General features: G+C 34.6%; 1 protein-coding gene across 7 annotated transcripts in view; it reads right to left on the reverse strand.

Annotated features, from left to right (window-relative positions):
* Positions 1 to 16,246, reverse strand: part of LOC141389060 (glutathione-specific gamma-glutamylcyclotransferase 1) — a 43,676-nt gene extending 27,430 nt beyond the window's left edge. The window contains exons 1-2 of one of the 7 annotated variants that reach the window (XM_073960093.1): positions 16,027 to 16,246; positions 15,768 to 15,831 (exon numbers count right to left, since the gene is read on the reverse strand). The gene's annotated coding sequence lies outside the window, so the exon portion shown is untranslated. Of the gene's footprint in view, positions 1 to 15,767; positions 15,934 to 16,026 lie in introns of all 7 variants that reach the window. The other 6 variants (XM_073960094.1, XM_073960092.1, XM_073960091.1 and 3 more) reach the window with 6 other exon arrangements.
* Between the last annotated feature and the right edge of the window lie 2,470 nt (positions 16,247 to 18,716).

An 18,716-nucleotide genomic window follows, 5' to 3' on the forward strand; every position in this document is an offset into this window, starting at 1 on the left:
CTTATTTCGTTTTTAACGCCTAATCTTTTTTGCGTCAGGCATAATCGGTAACCACGCTACTACATATTTAGCAGTCGGCTGACCATTCGTAAGAACGAATTAACAACCGAGGGTGGTTTTGTGATTAGAGTTGCCATCGCAGTAATAAAACAGGTGTCATTTAATGTCAAAATGCCTCCATCATATATTAGAACCTAAAGAATACTAATTATTATTGTTTAAAAATAAAAAGATATATATTGAACGGCTTCACCAAAATTCACATGTCCTTTGAACGAAAAAGTGGAATTAATTATATCGCGATTTTTAATGCATTACACTGGTAACCCTGATCTCAAAAACAATTGTTTGCTGAAAACCTGGCTAAGCCGTTGAAACTTTGTTGCTTTTTCTCTTTTCTGATATGTGTTTATCATGTGTGCAGCAAAATATGAGTATGCATGTCCGATGCTATTTTATTATAGCGACAATATCAAATAGCATCTGCATCGCTAGCAATATTTTTGTGAAATTTGTTGCTACATGTTGCCGTTGTTCATTGTTGTTAAACATATTTCGAAGAAATGTTAGCAGGCAAAGCTGCAAATATTCGGTGCTTTTGCTAATATGGCGTTAGCATTTTAAACCCTGATGAAAACGGTTCAGTAGTTTTGGAGATATAAAAGATTTAAAAAGTTGGCGTGGTCGGAACTTTAGGCCCCAAAGAAGTACCTAGATTCTGAGATGCAAAAATTATTATTTCGAAAATTAATTTCCAATTCGATAATATAGCGTTTAAAAAAATAGAGCACAGGAAATTCATCAAAATATATTTTCTATTTTCAGGGGACAACTTTAAACATTAGGCTTGTTCGATAACCCAAAAGTTTGTTCAAACTTTTACGAATTGCTGTCCGATAACAAACTTGTTCAATAAAAGAGCAATGATAAGTTGCTGCAAGTACTTGCAACTACTGTTTACTTGCGAAGTTATCGAACAGACCTATTGTCAACAGACATGGTGTAATCATTACAAGGTACGCCATAACAAACATCTGATTGCAGTTTTTGGTCGGCTTATTCTTTCACAACAGTATCTTTCACAACAGTATCTATCACAACAAGAATCTACTAATTTTTACTATTTTTTTCGATAACATAAGGGAACAAATTTTGTCGTAGTAAAAAGTTGTAGCTTCTTGCAGGTTCAGGAACATAGCATATGTGTATATTGTTTTGAAGAATATGACAAAATATTTTAAACATTAGGTCTGTACGATAACTTCGCAAGTGAAAAGTACTTGCAAGTACTCAGCAAGTTCTCAGTAATGTCTCTCCACCACTTTTACTCTCTCGAAGCTAAAAATTTGCAGATTGTTATCGAACACCAATTTGCACAAACTTGCAAGAAGTCAGGTGATTTGAAGAAGAAGAAGATCTAGGCGGAAAAGATTAAATAAATAAATAAGTCTGTCTGGTTACTTTCGCAGCAAGAATTGTCAAGCAAGAACTTTCTCGGAGATTAAGGGGTTTTTATTCTCTTTTGCTAGAAAATTGTAAAAAGTAAACAGACACTTTCCCAGCAAAAACCAGCAAGCAAACACCTGACTTGCCAAAACAGAACAATTTGTCCGCTAATAAAGGAACCAAACATGTTGTCTTTTATTAAAAATAAAACAGAAAATTAAACAAAAAAAGGAATTTTCCGCTTTTCAAACTTGTTCTCCAAAAAAACAATACAGTTAGGCTTGTTATTTCCACAATAAAATTGCTTTTAATTTTCACAAAAATAAACCAACAAAAAATTAACAACAGATGATTGATTGTTTTCAGGAAGAAGAAGAGTTTAAAGTTCTTGCTAGAAGAAATTTGTCCAGCAAGAATTTGCAAACTCTCAGTGAAAGAACTGTCAAAATGTCTCTCTCAAATCGCTCTCTTTTGCTGGTTTTTTGTGTTAACAGACGACTTCCAGCATCAATTGGTACAAGTTGTTACAAATTTTAGGGTAACCAGACAAACCTAATAATAAAATAAAAAAGTAGTCACCACAAACTACAAAATAAGTTATTTTATTTACATTATCGTTTTCCATAATTTATTTAATAATTTTCCCTTTTTATTTCTATTTATTTTAATACCCAAACGTTTGTTTATGTTTTTGCCAAGAAGTCCGCCACAAAACATTCGAATTTAAATCCGCTGATCAAACTTGCAAGTTCTTACAAGAACAAATTTCCTTGCAAAAACTTGTAAACAAAACTCTCCAAAAGTCTCCAAAATTCTCTCACTATTGTCTCCAAATTCGCTCTCTTTTAATTTACAAGTTTGTTATCGAACAGCATTTTGTAAAAGTTTGTGCAAATTTGTAAAAACTTTTGGGTTATCGTACAGACCTATTATAAAATTCAGTCGAAATACAAATTGTTTGGTCTGTTCCAGAAATGCAAGAATCTACTAATATTTACTATTTTTCCGATAACATAAAGGAAAAAACGTTATCGTAGTAAAAAATAGTAGCTCTTCCAGGTTCTGGAACAGAGCAGTTATTACAACATTTATTGAAACGAAAGTCATCGAAATTGTGAACCTGAATCTGTAACATGGTGGAATAAGAATGTGTTACATCAAATCATGTCAAACGTCAAATTTGCTCACAATAATGCATTACTGTGAATTGCGTGTTTACATTTTGTATGTGATTTTATTCACAACTAGCAAAGTGCCCGCTACTTCGTATGCGGAAAGGATATAAAAAACATATAAACAATATATAATATGGAAATGCCGAGCACTGAAAATTAACAGCGAGACCAACATTGCACAGCAATACTCTAAATCCAAAAAATACCGATTCCAGCACTGTCCCTACACCCAATAGTACGATTTTCCAAAACTGCCTCAATCCTTCACTGGTATAATTAATTAATTACTGGTGAAATCTTAATTCCAATAACAGGATTCGTGCCCATAAGTACGAATTTCAAAAACTACCTCCATGTCTCAATCCTATACTCCAACCGTAGTCTTACCAAATTCACCTGTACCAAATTTAGTAATTTTCGTACCCATAAGTACGAATTTCCAAAACTACCTTAATCCTATACTCCAACAGTAATCTCAATTCTAATTTCAAGGTTTCCAGATTCCAAATCCCAATTGTACCAAATTTAGTACTTTTCGTTCCCATAAGTACGAATTTCCAAAACTACCACAATCCTACACTCCAACAGAAATCTCAATAACACATTTCAGGATTCTAGGTCTATCCGTTCACCCAAATCCAAATTATACCAAATTTATTGCTTTTCGTATCCCTAAGTACGAATTTCCAAAACTAACTCCATCTTACACCCCAACAGCAAGCTTAATTTTAAATGTCATTATTCCAGCTCTGTTCGTTCACCCAAATCCAAATTTTGTACTTTTTGTACTCATAAATACGAATTTTCAAAACTACTTCCATTTTACACTCCAAATGTAGCCTACGAAGTACGAATTTCCAAATTATCTCAATCCCATACTCTAACATCAATGTTAATTCGAAATTTCAGGGCTCTATCCGTTCACCCTAAATCCAAATTTAGTTCCACTTAGTACTTTTCGTAAACTTAAGTACAAATTTTCAAAAAAACTTCCATTCTACAATCCAACAGTAGCCAGTCTTATACTCCAGCAGCAAATTTTATTCCAAATTTCAGAAATTCAGCTCTATCCGCTGACCCAAATCTTAATTGTACGAAATTTATTACTTTTCGTAACCCATAAGAACGAATTTCCAAATTGTCTCCATACTACAACATCAATCTTAATTCAAAATTTCAGGATTCCAGCTCTATCCGTTCGCCCAAATCGTAATTCTACCAAATTTAGTACCATTTAGTACCTCTCGTACCCATAAGTACGAATTTTCAAAACTACTTCCATTCTACTCTCTAACATCAGCCTTAATACAAATTTCAGGATTCCAGCTCTATCAGTTCGCCTAAATTATAATTGTACCAATTTTAGTATCATTTAGTACTTTTCGTACCCATAAGTACGAATTTTCAAAACTACTTCCGTTCTACTCTCCAGCTCCATCCGTTCACCCAAATCGTAATTGTACCAAATTTAGTATCATTTAGTACTTTTCGTACCCATAAGTACGAATTTTCAAAACTACTTCCATTCTACCCTCCAACTGCAGCCTTAATTCAAAATTTCCGGATTCCAGCTCTATCCGCTCAACCTAAATCCAAATTGTACAAAATGTAGTACCATTTAGTAAGTCCATATTTATATTAGGCAATTTTCCTTTTGGCAATTGTCAGTTTGAAGGTGAGAGAGGTGAGGCATATGGTAACCCTTTGCCTCTCAACACCCTCTCTCACCGACAAACTGACAATTGCTTCAAGGAAAATTGCCTAATGTAAATATGGACTACTTGTCATACTCATAAGTACGAATTTTCAAAACTCCTTCCATTCTACTCTCTAACAGCAGCCTTAACCCAAATTTCAGGATTCCAGCTCTATCCGTTCGCTCAAATCGTAATTATACCAAATTTAGTAGCATTTAGTACTTTTCGTACGAATAAGTACGAATTTTGAACACTACTTCCGTTCTACTCTCCAACAGTAGCCTTAGTTCAAAATTTCAGGATTCCAACTCCATCCGTTCGCCCAAATCGTAATTGTTCCAAATTTAGTACCATTTAGTACTCTTCGTACCCATAAGTATGAATTTTCAAAACAACTTGCATTCTACCCTACAACTGTAGCCTTAATTCAAAATTTTAGGATTCCAGGTCTATCCGTTCAACCTAAATACAAATTGTACAAAATTTAGTACTTGCCGTACCCATAAGTACGAATTTTCAAAACTACTTCCATTCTACTCTCTAACAGCAGCCTTAATTCAAATTTCAGGATACCAGCTCTATCCGTTCGCCCAAATCGTAATTGTACCAAATTTAGTAATCTTCGTACCCATAAGTACGAATTATCAAACTACTTCCATTCTACCCTCTAACTGTAGCCTTAATTACAAATTTCAGGATTCCAGCTCTATATGTTCAACCTAAATCCAAATTGTACCAAATTTAGTACCATTTAGTAGTTTTCGTACCCATGAGTACGATTTTTTAAAACTACATCCATTTTACTCTCCAACTGTAGCCTTAGTTCAAAATTTTAGGATTCCAGCTCTATCCGTTCGCCCAAATCATAATTGTACCAAAATCAGTACCATTTAGTACTTTTCGTACCCAGAAGTACGAATTTTCAAAACTACGTCCATTCTACTCTCCAACAGTAGCCTTAATTCAAAATTTCAGGATTCCAGCTCTATCTGTTCAACCTAAATCCAATTGTACCAAATTTAGTACTATTTAGTACTTTTCGTACCCATGAGTACGATTTTTTAAAACTACATCCATTTTACTCTCCAACAGTAGCCTTAGTTCAAAATTTCAGGATTCCAGCTCTATCCGTTCGCCCAAATCATAATTGTACCAAATTTAGTACCATTTAGTACTTTTCGTACCCAGAAGTAAGAATTTTCAAAACTACGTCCATTCTACTCTCCAACAGTAGCCTTAATTCAAAATTTCAGGATTCCAGCTCTATCTGTTCAACCTAAATCCGAATTGTACCAAATTTAGTACTATTTAGTACTTTTCGTACCCATGAGTACGATTTTTTAAAACTACATCCATTTTACTCTCCAACAGTAGCCTTAGTTCAAAAATGCAGGATTCCAGCTCTATCCGTTCGCACAAATCATTATTGTACCAAATTTAGTACCATTTAGTACTTTTCGTACACATGTGTACACTTTTCCTAAACCACCTCCTTATGTCAACTGTACCTTTTAACCTTGATTCTCACACCAAATTTCAACCTATAACCTTTATTCGTTCACAAAGTACGAATTGGCACCAAATTTAGTACACTTTAGTACTTTTCGTACACTTATAGTTCGAATTTCTAAAAACCCTTTAGTGCATCTTTCCTACACTCCATCAGTAACCTTCATTCCAAATTTCAAAGTTCTAGCTCTACCGGTTCGCCAAATACAAACGGTACCATATTTAGTACCTTTTAGTACTTTTCGTACCCTTCCGGTTCGAATTTCCAAAAACCCAGCCTTATCTGACCTCTTCGGACCAAGAGTGATCCACACCCAAAATTTCAGGATTCTAGCTTCAGCCGTTTCGTCTGGGCGTTGATGAATCAATCAGTCAATCAGTCAGTCAGTGAATCAGTCACTCTACTCTTTTATTAATATAGATAACGCATTTTGACAACTGGTATGAAGATCAGCTGTTTTTGGCGTTACACCTTATTATTCCACCATGCTCTGTAAAGAAAACTTGGCCTCCCATTAATTTCGCGTTCTTACAACCTGTTGCATATTAATTTATAGTCATTCTAACAGAATAAGCAAATACACCCAGGCCTTGTTTATCACAATTTTTCGAACCTTCTAGTTTTGGTCTGTTCCAGATCAGCAAGAATCTAAAATGTATTATTATATTTTTCGATAACATAAAGAACAAATTATTATCGTAGTAAAAATCTGTAGTTTCTTGCAGGTTCTGGAACAGGCATATTGCCCTGGTCTACACATTTCATGAGAATCCCCTCAGGGGCCAAATACATTTGGTCCGTTGAGTGTCGCGTCACACACGTCAAAAACAACAACCACATGAAATATGTGTAAGTGATGCCAACTTTGTTCTTGAAGTTTTCTTGTGGTTGTTGTAACGCGGCACTGAAAGAACTGTATGTGCCGGACTACTGTATGATGGAATCATAGTACAGTAATGTATAAGGTAGGCCACAACTAACAGCTGATTACAATTTTTTTCTTGTTATGGCTTATTCTGTCAAAAGCAGGGTTGACATTTTTTACTGTTGTTGACATTATGCAATTATAAAGGTAGATGCATCGGTGAATTGTTCCAACAAAAAACTGCTTTAACACTATTGGTCTGTTCCTTTACTTTTGCAAATGGTAAAGTAAAGAAAAGCTTTTCGAGTAAAAAGAGTTAGAATTTGAAGATTTTGGCACTTAAAGGAACAGAGCTTATATATTAAAATTGAAAACAAGGACAAAAAATTTTGATGTTGATTTTTTAATACGTAGTAAAACTTGCTAATGAACGATTTGTCAAATTTTTATATTTATTGTTCTAAAAGTGTGGGAACGAAAAAATTACAAATATTGTAAAAATTCTAGCTGAAATGTCGCCCCATCTGGAAATCGGATGCCAGCAATCACGATGTTAGATCAGCCAAACTTTTCAAGTGAAGATAAGAGAATGACATTTTTGTTTTCACTGTCTTTAGTTTTGGGTACAACTCTTGCTATTTTTAGAACACCTTTCTAGCAATAATATTTTGGAGCATGAATTTTATATTTTACTCTATGTGGTACTTTTAACATAAACAGTGAATTTCTAAATTTCATATGTTTGTGTAAAACCGACTAACTATGCAGATACATTTATTATTGCTCCATGTCATTTGACGTTTTAAGCCATGGCTACAGGGTTGAATTTTTCAGCGATTTTCATACCTGTCCTACCTCTACTATATTGTGCCATGGATGGAATAACAAAGGAAACACATAAGCCCTGTTCCTTTACGTGCAAGAATCTTCAAGTTTTACAAATTTTTACTCGAAAAGCGTTCCTTTACTTCAGACACCATACAATTCATATGGAAGTAGATTACAACTTTTGCTACTTTTGCCAGTTTTACCATTTCCAAAAGTAAAGGAACAGACCAATAGTGTGTACCCCCCCTTTACACAACGGCTTGTCAAAAACCCAATCATGTCTAATCGTATAACAATCTTGTCAAAACCACTGTAAATCGACATAAACAAACAATATAAAAATAACACATATGTACATCTATTTTGAGCGCGAAGAAGAAAATTTTTCTACGCATTAACTATAACAAAACATGCGCCCAAAATAGTCGAGCACATGCTTTGAGATACAGTTTGTCTAACAGTACTTTACACCCACTACCATTTAGAGTAAGTGCCTACAGGCATACTATTACTATGATAATGACCCTATTGATTTTTTAGTAGACTTTTTCCCATACATTTTATGTTAAATTAATTAAAAAGTCAAATATTTGCAGCTTTATTATGGCACATACTCTCGGCATCTGAATTTTATGCGTCTAAACGGCTAGCTGATAAACTGTAACATACATAAAAACTATTAAAAAATAATAATAAACAACTGCGTCATTTATTTATGCAGAAATATTTCAAGAGAAAGTAAAGGTCATTTGTGTTTGGTGTTTTTTGTTGATATGTATTTCTTTCATTTCTATAATGGCAAATTTATGAAAATTCTTTCCACTGTGGAATGATAATAAATTTTGTTTATATTTCATCAGCATCATTTATTATCAATAAGAAAACGATACCTAACACTGAAGAGTGGTAAAACATGTCAATGAACGATACATTTATCGATGTTGAAATAAAATAAATGTTTTACATTTGGGGAACACCTTCTTGGTACACAACCCAAACATGATGTTAATGATAAGATTTTTTTTTGTTGGTAGAAAATGTTGGAGAAAAACAAGAGGACCAGGATGAATGTCTGGACTGGATTCGGATCGATCTGAAATTTTTATCACAGGTAGGGCTTGCAGTGCTGATCACGCCAATGTATATATCATGGGCAGGAAGTCCATACTTCCCGAGATATAGGCTCCGAAAGTTCAAAAATCCCCTTGGTTTTGACGATAAGTTGGCCCACATCTCAGGAATTATGAACTTCCGCAATTAATGTTATGTATATTTGTGATCAGGGTAACGAGTCCTATCTGTGGAAAAAATTTGGTCCCGATCCGAGCTTAATGTTTAAACTCATCTTAAGCCGTTTAGTTTAAATCGAAATTTTTTCATATATAGCCGGCCTTCGGCCGGGGATTTAAGACTTTCTCCTATGGTCAAAAACAAATCTCGGCTAACGCGAACAAAATTTTCCTTTAAATCGAATTTTTTTTATATCATCGATCCAAATCCAGTCCGTATATTCAACTTATGCCAAACAAGAAATGTTGGAAAGTTTTCAACTTTAATATTATTTGTAAATAATTCTTTCTCTTGTGTTTTTTTTAGTTTAAAGTTTGAAGGATCCCAAATTATTATTGTCCCCTAAACTATACCAGGCCTCCCCACCAAGAGAGCACTCATTCAAAATTTCATGATTTCAGTATCAGTCGTTTAATCTGGCCGTTGATGAATTAGTAAGCCAATGACCTTTCAATTATTTCAAATACTAATATTATGTTTTTCGAATTACAGATAGTTCGGTCGAAAATGCCGAAAATGGGGAGGCACCGTTATATGGGGGCTATACCAAAACATGGACCTATGTTGACAATTTATATAGGTGGGACTGTACAAAAACATGGAGCTATTCTGACAGTTTTTGGTAAAGATGTTGTGTGACCACTGGGAACCTCAAATTTCAAATTACAGGTAGTTCGGTCAAAAATTGTAGCTAAAATCCTCAAAATACCGAAAATCGGGGGTACCGTTATATGGGGGCTATACCAGAACATGGTACTCTGTTGACAGTGTTTAGTGAAGATGTTTTATCATCACTAGGAACTTGAACTGTCAAATTACAGGTAGTTCGGTGAAAAATTTTAGCTAAAATCCTCAAAATACCAAAACATGGACCTATGTTGACAGCGTTTAGTGGAGATGTTTTGTCATCACTAGGAACTTCAATTGTCAAATTACAGGTAGCTAAAATCCTCAAAATACCAAAACTCGGGAGGTACCGTTATATGGGGGCTATACTAAAACATGGACCTATGTTGACAGTTTTAGATGGAGATGTTTAGTGATTACTAGAAACCTCTAGAACTAGAAACAAATTACAGGTAGTTCGGTAAAAAATCCTTAAAATGCCGAACCGACGGTTTTTGGTGGAGATGTTTTGTTACCACTGGGAACCTCAAATGTTCAATTGTAGGTAGTTTTGTTAAAAAGTGTAGTTAAAATCCACAAAATACCGAAAATCGGGAGGTACCGTTATATGGGGGCTATACCAAAACATGGACCTATGTTAACAGTTTTAGGTGGAGAAGTTTTGTGATAACTAAGAACCTCAACTGTAAAATTACAGGTAATATATAATATAATTGTTCCACAAACATCCCATAAGGGACAAGGGAGACTTCTCTCATATCAAGGAGTTCACCCCGATTCATATTAGCTCAATGATATGGGACCTACAGTTTATCGCCGAGTCCGAACGGCGTGTCTAAGACACCACTTTTGTAGAGAAGTTTTACATGGCTGAAATACTCAGGAAATGTCGCCAACATTACTGAGAGGTATTTTGCCACCGTTGAAAAGTACCGTTGGAGGTACCGTTATACGGGGGCTATACCAAAACATGGTCCTATGTTGACAGTTTTAGGTGGAGATGTTTTGAGATTGCTAGGGACATCAACTGTCAAATTACAGGTAGTTCGGACCTATGTTGACGGTTTTTAGTGGAGATATTTTGTGACCACTGGGAACCACAAACGTGAAATTACAGGTAGTTCGGTCAAAAATTTTAGCTAAAATCCTCAAAATGCCCAAAATCGGGAGGTACTGTTATATTGGGGCTATACCAAAACATGGACCTATGTTAACAGAGATACTTTGTTACATCTGGGAACCCCAATAGTGAAATTACAGGTAGTTCGGTAGCTAAAATCCCAAAAATCGGAGGGTACCATTATATGGGGGATATACCAAAAAATGGTCCGATATAGCCCATCTTCGAACTTGACCTGCCTATAGAAAAAAATACACTCGGGTGCAAAAATACAGCGCTCTAGCTCAATTGTTGCGAACGCTAGAGTGATTACAACAGACGGACATGGGTAGATCGTCTTAGAATTTTATCCTGTTAAAAAATATATATACAGTACAACCACGATAATTCGTAATTCAGGGGAACGTCAATATTATACGAATTATCGAGGATTTCGAATTACTGAAGCTAAAATTCGAAGAAAATGGTTCAAGGGACCGACAGCTTATACGAATTATCGAGGTACGAATTATCGCGACTCTACTATACTTTATATGGTCGCAAATGATTCGTTCGATGTGTTACAAACAGAAAAACAAAATTAATATACCCTACATCGGTCAAGATCACCCATATACGTTAACGTGACTGCAACAACAACATATGTATTTGCTCTCTATTCTCATCTGTCGTGGTTTAGCAAAGGAAAGTCTCGCTCAGAGAGATTAATGCACAAAATATTTTGAGCATCACCGCCCTACATGCTATAATGGAGGGTGTAAAAAAACGTGTCGCACAGTGTGACCATTAACATTGATCTACGTTGATGACCAGAATTTATAGCAGCCAAACAGAGTAGTCGGTTATTGGCTTCGCGTGATGCATTTTATCGTTTCACATTGAAGCGAAACGCATTTCTGAAGAAATACATATGTATGTATGTACATCTTATGCAACGATGAACACGAAGAGAGCATTTGCATTTTGAATCGTACGAAAACGTAAAGGCGAGTGAGTGCTGATCTTGTTCATCTATGATTTTATCTCATTAACAGTATTTTTCCGTACATATGTACCTACCTACCTACATATATATGAATATACATACAGTCAACCAAAAAAGCCTACATACACCCTATAAATCTCGAGTTTTAAAGGTAATTCGAATGCTGCGGAATCTATAAACTTTATAAGATTACTCATGAAATTGTACATATAACGAAACTGAGGATGATATTTTACACACAAGGACAACTGGAAAGCTCTCTGAGATCTCAAAATCTTCAGTTCCATTATGTTTTTTGTAAAGTCGAGATTTATAGGGTGTATGTAGACTTTTTTGGTTGACTGTACAGATGTATGTACATTTTTAAACAATATCGTCTGACCTTCATAGATGACACTTGTTATTGTTTTTGACACAATTTTCAACAAAATGCAAATTGAATGAAATCAAAACAAAGCAAACCGTAATCTCTGGCTATCTATGGTGCTTGGATCTTGAGTACCTGTTTTCATGTCTCCAGATGTGCTACCGTACGGAAATAATCAAAACAAACCGCAAAGAGAATTGCCGCCACAACAAGGGAGATTATCATATCATGACATCTCTCTTTGGGTGTAAAGATGCCATACCGAATAAGTTTGTAAAAGACATTTGGGATTTTCATGGAGATTTAGGGGTCGATTATGGATAGCAACTCAACTGTAGTTGCGTTGCCAGAAAAGAAAATCATACAATTAAAATAAGTGAAACGACAGAAATGTTTGAAAAATTTATTCAATATCAGTGTTTTGAACCTTCAGCAACTAATTTAATTGTAAACAAGTAAGAACAGACTATAGTCGGACGGGGCCGACCATGTGATACCCTATACCACTATCCCTGTGCACTAGCTTTCCGGGCTAGCTGTTATAAGATGTGCATTAGAAATTTTACCAATTTTCACACAAAAGTTTTGATCAATTTAACCCGCTAAATATTATCCGATCATACCGTTGACTTGCACGCTACTTCTTCATCTCAAACCAAAACTACGTTTAAAATTTCGCGCCGATCGGACTATTATTGCGACCTACAGAGCGGCTACAAAATCGAGCAAAAATTTTGTTTTTGGTCCATTTCATCCCTTTAACATTTCACGATCATCGCCAAAAACTAATCAGTTCTATTCTGGTCCAAACCCGACCTCCATACTAAATTTCGTGACAATCGGTCCATAATTGCGGCCTCTAGCTTGATTACAATTTTTAATGGACGGACAGACGGACGGACGGACGGACACACATCGCTAAATCGCTTTATCTCGTCGAGATATGAAGTTTGGTATACCACATGAGGGGTCTACGACGAATATTTCGCGGCGTTACATGAATTTTTGGGAAAACAAACTTATTATACCCTTTTCCACATTGTGGTATAGGGTATAAAAAGTAAGAATTTCAATGTAGAAATTGGATTTTTTATCATTAAATTTGCTATCGGCAACGCAACTGGTGTTGGGTTGCTATCCATAATCGACCCTTAGAAAAACTACTGGTAGACAAGTATTCAGGTCAACATGTGTAATATATCGATGTCCACTTCCTCAACCTCGTATCTTAAAAAATTAAAATTTTCGAGAGATAGGCAAAAACGATTAATTTTTCGATGCATCGGAGATTAGGTAAAAGTTTAATTGCTATTATTAGAAAATTTAGTGCTTCTAATTCAGTAATAATTGCATTACAACTTTTACCCAAGTCCCGATCTATCAGAAAAAGTATATATTTTTTTTATCTCTCGTGAAAATTTTATTACACCCCACACCATTATGTGGAGAGGGGTTTGTCCCAAAAGTTTGTAACGCATAGAAATAAATAATGGTCGTAGACCATTCATTTTGGTATATATAAGTATCCACGCTACAGGTCGCAATAATTTTCAGAGGTCGGAATGGACAAAAAGCTTCTGTGGGGACAAAATAAAGCCTTTACTCTTATGCGAATATCTCCGCTTCTATTTGGAGTGTCCTAAAATACTGAAAATGATGTAAGTTAGGTTGGTTTTGGTGGTCCATTTCTCATATAAGGGGATGTTTTGTCTTCTGTTTCCATATGTATCTTTCAGATTGCATTACGCTGCGGGGTCCTCTTTCTGATGTGTTTCCCCGCCTCTCTTGTAGTTTCCCTGTTTGCAGTCCATACATAGCAAAACACTATTCTCTCAGTCGCGGGACAGTTGATGAACATATGCCCATGCTTTCGACAATTCCAATAAATCAATGTTTAATTTTGGTTATGCTGTATAGCTGACACTGTATCTGGAACATCTGGTGTTGTCTCCTGTTCTCATATTCGTCTACTGTCCCACTACAAAGGACGATTTTGTAGGCATGAATATAATTTCCTCGACGCTAATTTTTTATTTCATCATTTATCATAGGTGGATTGGTATATGACGTCGGTCTTGTCAGGGGTGGATCATGACCCGAAGCGGTGGCCCATACCTCGGAATAGTCACTAAACGGAACAGAGGGTACTCACAAAACCTCATACTTACAGAACTTGTTAGAACAATATAAGGTAACAGCAATACCCAGCTGACTGAACTGGGCTACAATGTTAGTGTCAAATTCCATACGACATTTAAAATATTTATTTGTATTTTCGATGTACATTTGGGATATATGTATATTCTTTGAGAAAAAAATATATCATTCCGAAGAAAACTATTTGCCATAAAGACTTCTTCATATACATACATAAATGACATGTAACCTCCTCCAAGTCCGAACGATGTGCCGCACACTAAAACACAACTTATAGAGGCGGCAAAACCTTTGTTAATATGTGTGATATTTTGTTAAATTTGAAAAGAAATAAAGCCCTAATAAACATGTGCTTCTTTGGTTTCAAAAACAAAAGATTGAAACAGCTTCTACATTTTCAATGAATTTCCAGCGATCCCAAACATTTTTGCAAGAATTCTACTATCTGTGAGAAAATATGCATTTAGTGGAATAATTTGGAAACATTCAAATTGAAAATGTAACGAATTTTCAATCAATCAAATGTTAAAAAATATTAGTTTTTTAAATTCCAATACTTTATAGACATTTCCTTATTTTGTGTTCATGTACCGGTGACACTAACATTACAAACAAAAACAAATTTCTATGTGGTTGTTGTTGAGTTGTATTTGTTGTAGTATTTACTTTTCCTTATTTGTTCTACCATGCTTACAGAACTAGATATTGCACCTGACCCATACCTATCTAACCTAGCTTATCTAAAACAAATATTGCACATTTCCACAGAACCTTTATAATATAACCTAGCTGCAATACTGTCCAGGTATAGTTAGTTTTGGAATAGACCATTCGTACTATTAAAACTATTTTGCGCAGACATTTTCAGGTTAAATACAATTTATCATTTCTTTAGATTTTCCGGATAATTTTGATATATCATCCTTTCCCCTCATTTCAAATATTTTGTAAAACAAAATCATTCAAAGTACGTCTGTACGTAAATTGGTCTTCCACCACTAAGTTTCAATGTAAACATGTTATAACTATAATATACACTCCGTACGTATTTGTGGTATGATATAATAATTAATTTGATTTAACAAAAAGAAAACACATTCATTCATTCTTCATTTAAAAAGTATTACAATCTAACAGTCTGTTTCACTACTAAGCTCGTGTATGATTTTCAAATTTTGTAGTTATTACGAAGCAAAAACAAAGTCTATATTAACACGAAAAACAAAGTTTAGGTTTTTTTCGTTCGCATTCATTTTCTTTCGACATAGTGAAACAGGCCCTAAAACCATTTTTGTCCGATTATTTTCCATATCCATTCCCACAAAACCCAGTGTTATAAAATCCCTTCACCCGTTAAGTAAAATATTATGTGGCAACAACACAAAGAGAAATAAACTCAACAAGAGGCACAAAAACAAGCGAACAGGTTATGTTATTGACATTGAAAACAGTGTCTCCGTTAACAGTCATGTTAACATTGTAATCTGTAAGATGGCAAATACCGACCGAATTGCTTTCTCCTCCTCCCCATCTTCTCACACTCTTATTCCACAATTCTGTACAAGCATAAAACGTGCAGAGTGGCATTTTAACAAAGTATTTTTTGTAATAAAAACAATTGCTGGATTCTTTTTCACCTGTCAACAGAATAACAAAGTGTGCTCTATTCGGAGTAAAATGTAAAATAAACATAACCTTACCTATTTTTTTGTATGTATTTCATAAATGTGTGTCAAGTAAGTGATTTGTATTATTAGATATAGCCTTTATGTTAAACTTGTTGTAATTAAGAAGTTTCAATCACTGAGTTGGCTGTGTGTTTTCACAGTGTAACGCAACCATGATACAATAAGGAGGTAGCAGCAACTGCCGATTTTGGTAACATAAGATGTCAAAATTTGACATAAATTCAATGCAATTGACACATTATGTTACCATCAGCTGGGCTGATAATGCTACCTTTCTTATTGTATCATGAACGCAACAATAACCAAATTCGTTAACATAGAGTCGGTCACTTGTTTGTACGATTCTAGAAACACGTTAAAGTTTTTATATATTTTTTCTTTTTAAAATTTAAATTGAATCCAAATTTCTTCGATTGTAATTTTTCGCGCACAACACACCCGTCTTTCCTAGCGACTCGCAAACAACTAAAAAACATCCAGAAGAAAAAGTCGTCTTTGTATAACGCAAAGAAATGTAAAAAAGCAACAACAACCAGGGATGCCAGATAAGTTTGGTCGAAAATCGGCACTTTTCGGGTGCCAAAATCGGCAAAATCGGCAAAAAATTTTCAAAATCGGCAAAAAATCGGCAAATTAAATAACGTTTATTTCAGTTCAAATTATTGCTATATTTAATACGCATAAGTTAAAAAATAACATTTTAAGTGCAACAAAACAATTAACAATTCATAAACCAAGGCAATAATTCAAAATACATATGTATGTATGAATATAAAAGGTTTTACCATATGCATACCTAGTATATATTTATAAGTACGTGTATGTATATATGAAATCAATATATTTTCAATTCAGTCAAGCTAAACAAAACGTATACAAATATTGTCTTAAGAGGTTATTAATAAGGTGATTGTTTTTATACCCTCAGCATTTATGCTAACGAGGGTATATTAACTTTCATACGGGCAAAATGGTTTTAGACCCCAAGAATGTTTGGACGAAATGTGTTTCAGACAATTTGGAGTCGATTTAGCAATGTCCGCCCGTCTGTCTGTCTGGCTTACTGGTGCGCACGATAACTTTCGAACGGATGAGCCGATTTTTCCAAGGTTTGGCTTTCGTAATATTTTGTCCAAACTTAGTTTAAGTTCGAAGATGGGCAATATCGGTCCACTCCTTCAGGTACCTCTCCCACAAAAGTTCGAAAATATTCGGAAAATTTGTGCGTACGATGACTCTTGAAGGGAGTAACCTATTTGGTCCATACTTTGCACATCGTGTCTACCAGACTTAAATGAGGTTCCAATACGTACTCAATCGGTCCACTCCTTCGGAACCTCCCACACAAAAGACAAAAATGTTCGGAAAAATTGTACGCGCGATAACTCTTGAAAGGAGTGACTGATTTTGTCGATTTAGTACTTAACACATCCTAATATGTCTACAAGATATAGATTAGGTACGAATATGGACTATGTCTATTTCTTCGGGTACCTCCCACACTAAATTTCGTATAAGTTTTCTTTAAGACCTGAGGCCCAATTCCGTTTCTATGAAAATGTAAAATGAAAACTTTTACAAAGGAGAAAACTGTCAAATGAAAAAAATGATAAAGGAAATATTTTTCATTTTAATTTTTCATAAAACAAGAATCCAGCCCCTGCTCTCGAATCACTTCGATTTTGGTTGAAACAATTTGAATACGTTGCCTCCATTACGACGGTAAAAGCTTTTTCAGGGGCATGACCATACTTCTTGAGATTATAGCCCGAGAGGTGTAAAAAACCCTATGGCACCAAATGTAGTGACTGTAGGGCACGATAATTCTCGAACTGATCAACCGATTCCAAAAGTTATACGATGACCCACTGAAATGACTAGTGGGTGCGATATCTATCGAAAAGATATAACTCTCAAAATAAAATCCACTTCCCTAATGTCGGTCCATTCCTTTAAGTACCACCTCAACAACACTTTTGAATTTAAATTTTAATCCACATTTTTTGGCTAGTTCAAATGTCTAAATATGGCCACATAATTCTGAAAAGACCTTAAAAACATTCGATCTTTCAATTCACATAGGCTGAGGGTATACCTCTGTCAGGAAAGCCGACTGACACTTTTTTAATAGTTGTATTGGAATTTTGAAATGTAGGTTTACAATTAAATTCAATTTCTGTAATAAATATTTGAATTAAAGTTTTGTAACAAATAATTTTTAATGACAACATTATAACAGTTAGACTTATTTAATTTTAAGTGGTCTTTAGTAAAGAGAATTCCTTCCATCGAGTCCCTAACTAATCGATCTCGGCACTTGTTTTTATTTAAATTTACTTGGCTAGAAACTCTTTCCACATTTGCTGAAGAATGTGGCAAGACTAAAACATGTTTAATAAATGGTCTGTTCCAGTACTGCAAGAATCTACTAATTTGTACTATTTTTTCCGATAACATAAAGGAAAAAATTTTATCGTAGTAAAAGTAGTAGCGTCTTGCAGGTTCTGGAACAGAGCAAAATTTGGACAAAATAGGAAATAATGATTCAGAATTTGCACATATTAATTCACACATTGTTTTCCAAATTTCTAGCAACTCTACGTTTTTATCTTTAAACAAATTTTTGAAATTTAAACGTGAAAGTTCGCGTGATTCTTGCTTTTCGTTTATGTTTATAAAGCATTCGTATTCCTTAATAATGTCGAAAAATGAATCTTGTGTGCCATTTATTATAAAAATTAAACCGCTTCAAAATCTGACCACACAATTCAATGAAAAAGTTTGTGCAGTTTTTAATTATTTCCACTAACCCACTTTTCGACAATTTCGTTTTTTGAACAATTTCCTTGACGTATATACTGAAGTACACGTTATGGCAATCAAGAAAATTCAAACTGTTTTTATAAAATGTTAAAAAAATTTTATTATTAATCAAACTACTCTTGACCATATAGTTGCCTT

Source organism: Musca autumnalis, unplaced genomic scaffold (genome assembly GCF_047663935.1).
Source record: "Musca autumnalis isolate F117 unplaced genomic scaffold, ASM4766393v1 scaffold_1, whole genome shotgun sequence".
NCBI lineage: Eukaryota > Metazoa > Arthropoda > Insecta > Diptera > Muscidae > Musca > Musca autumnalis.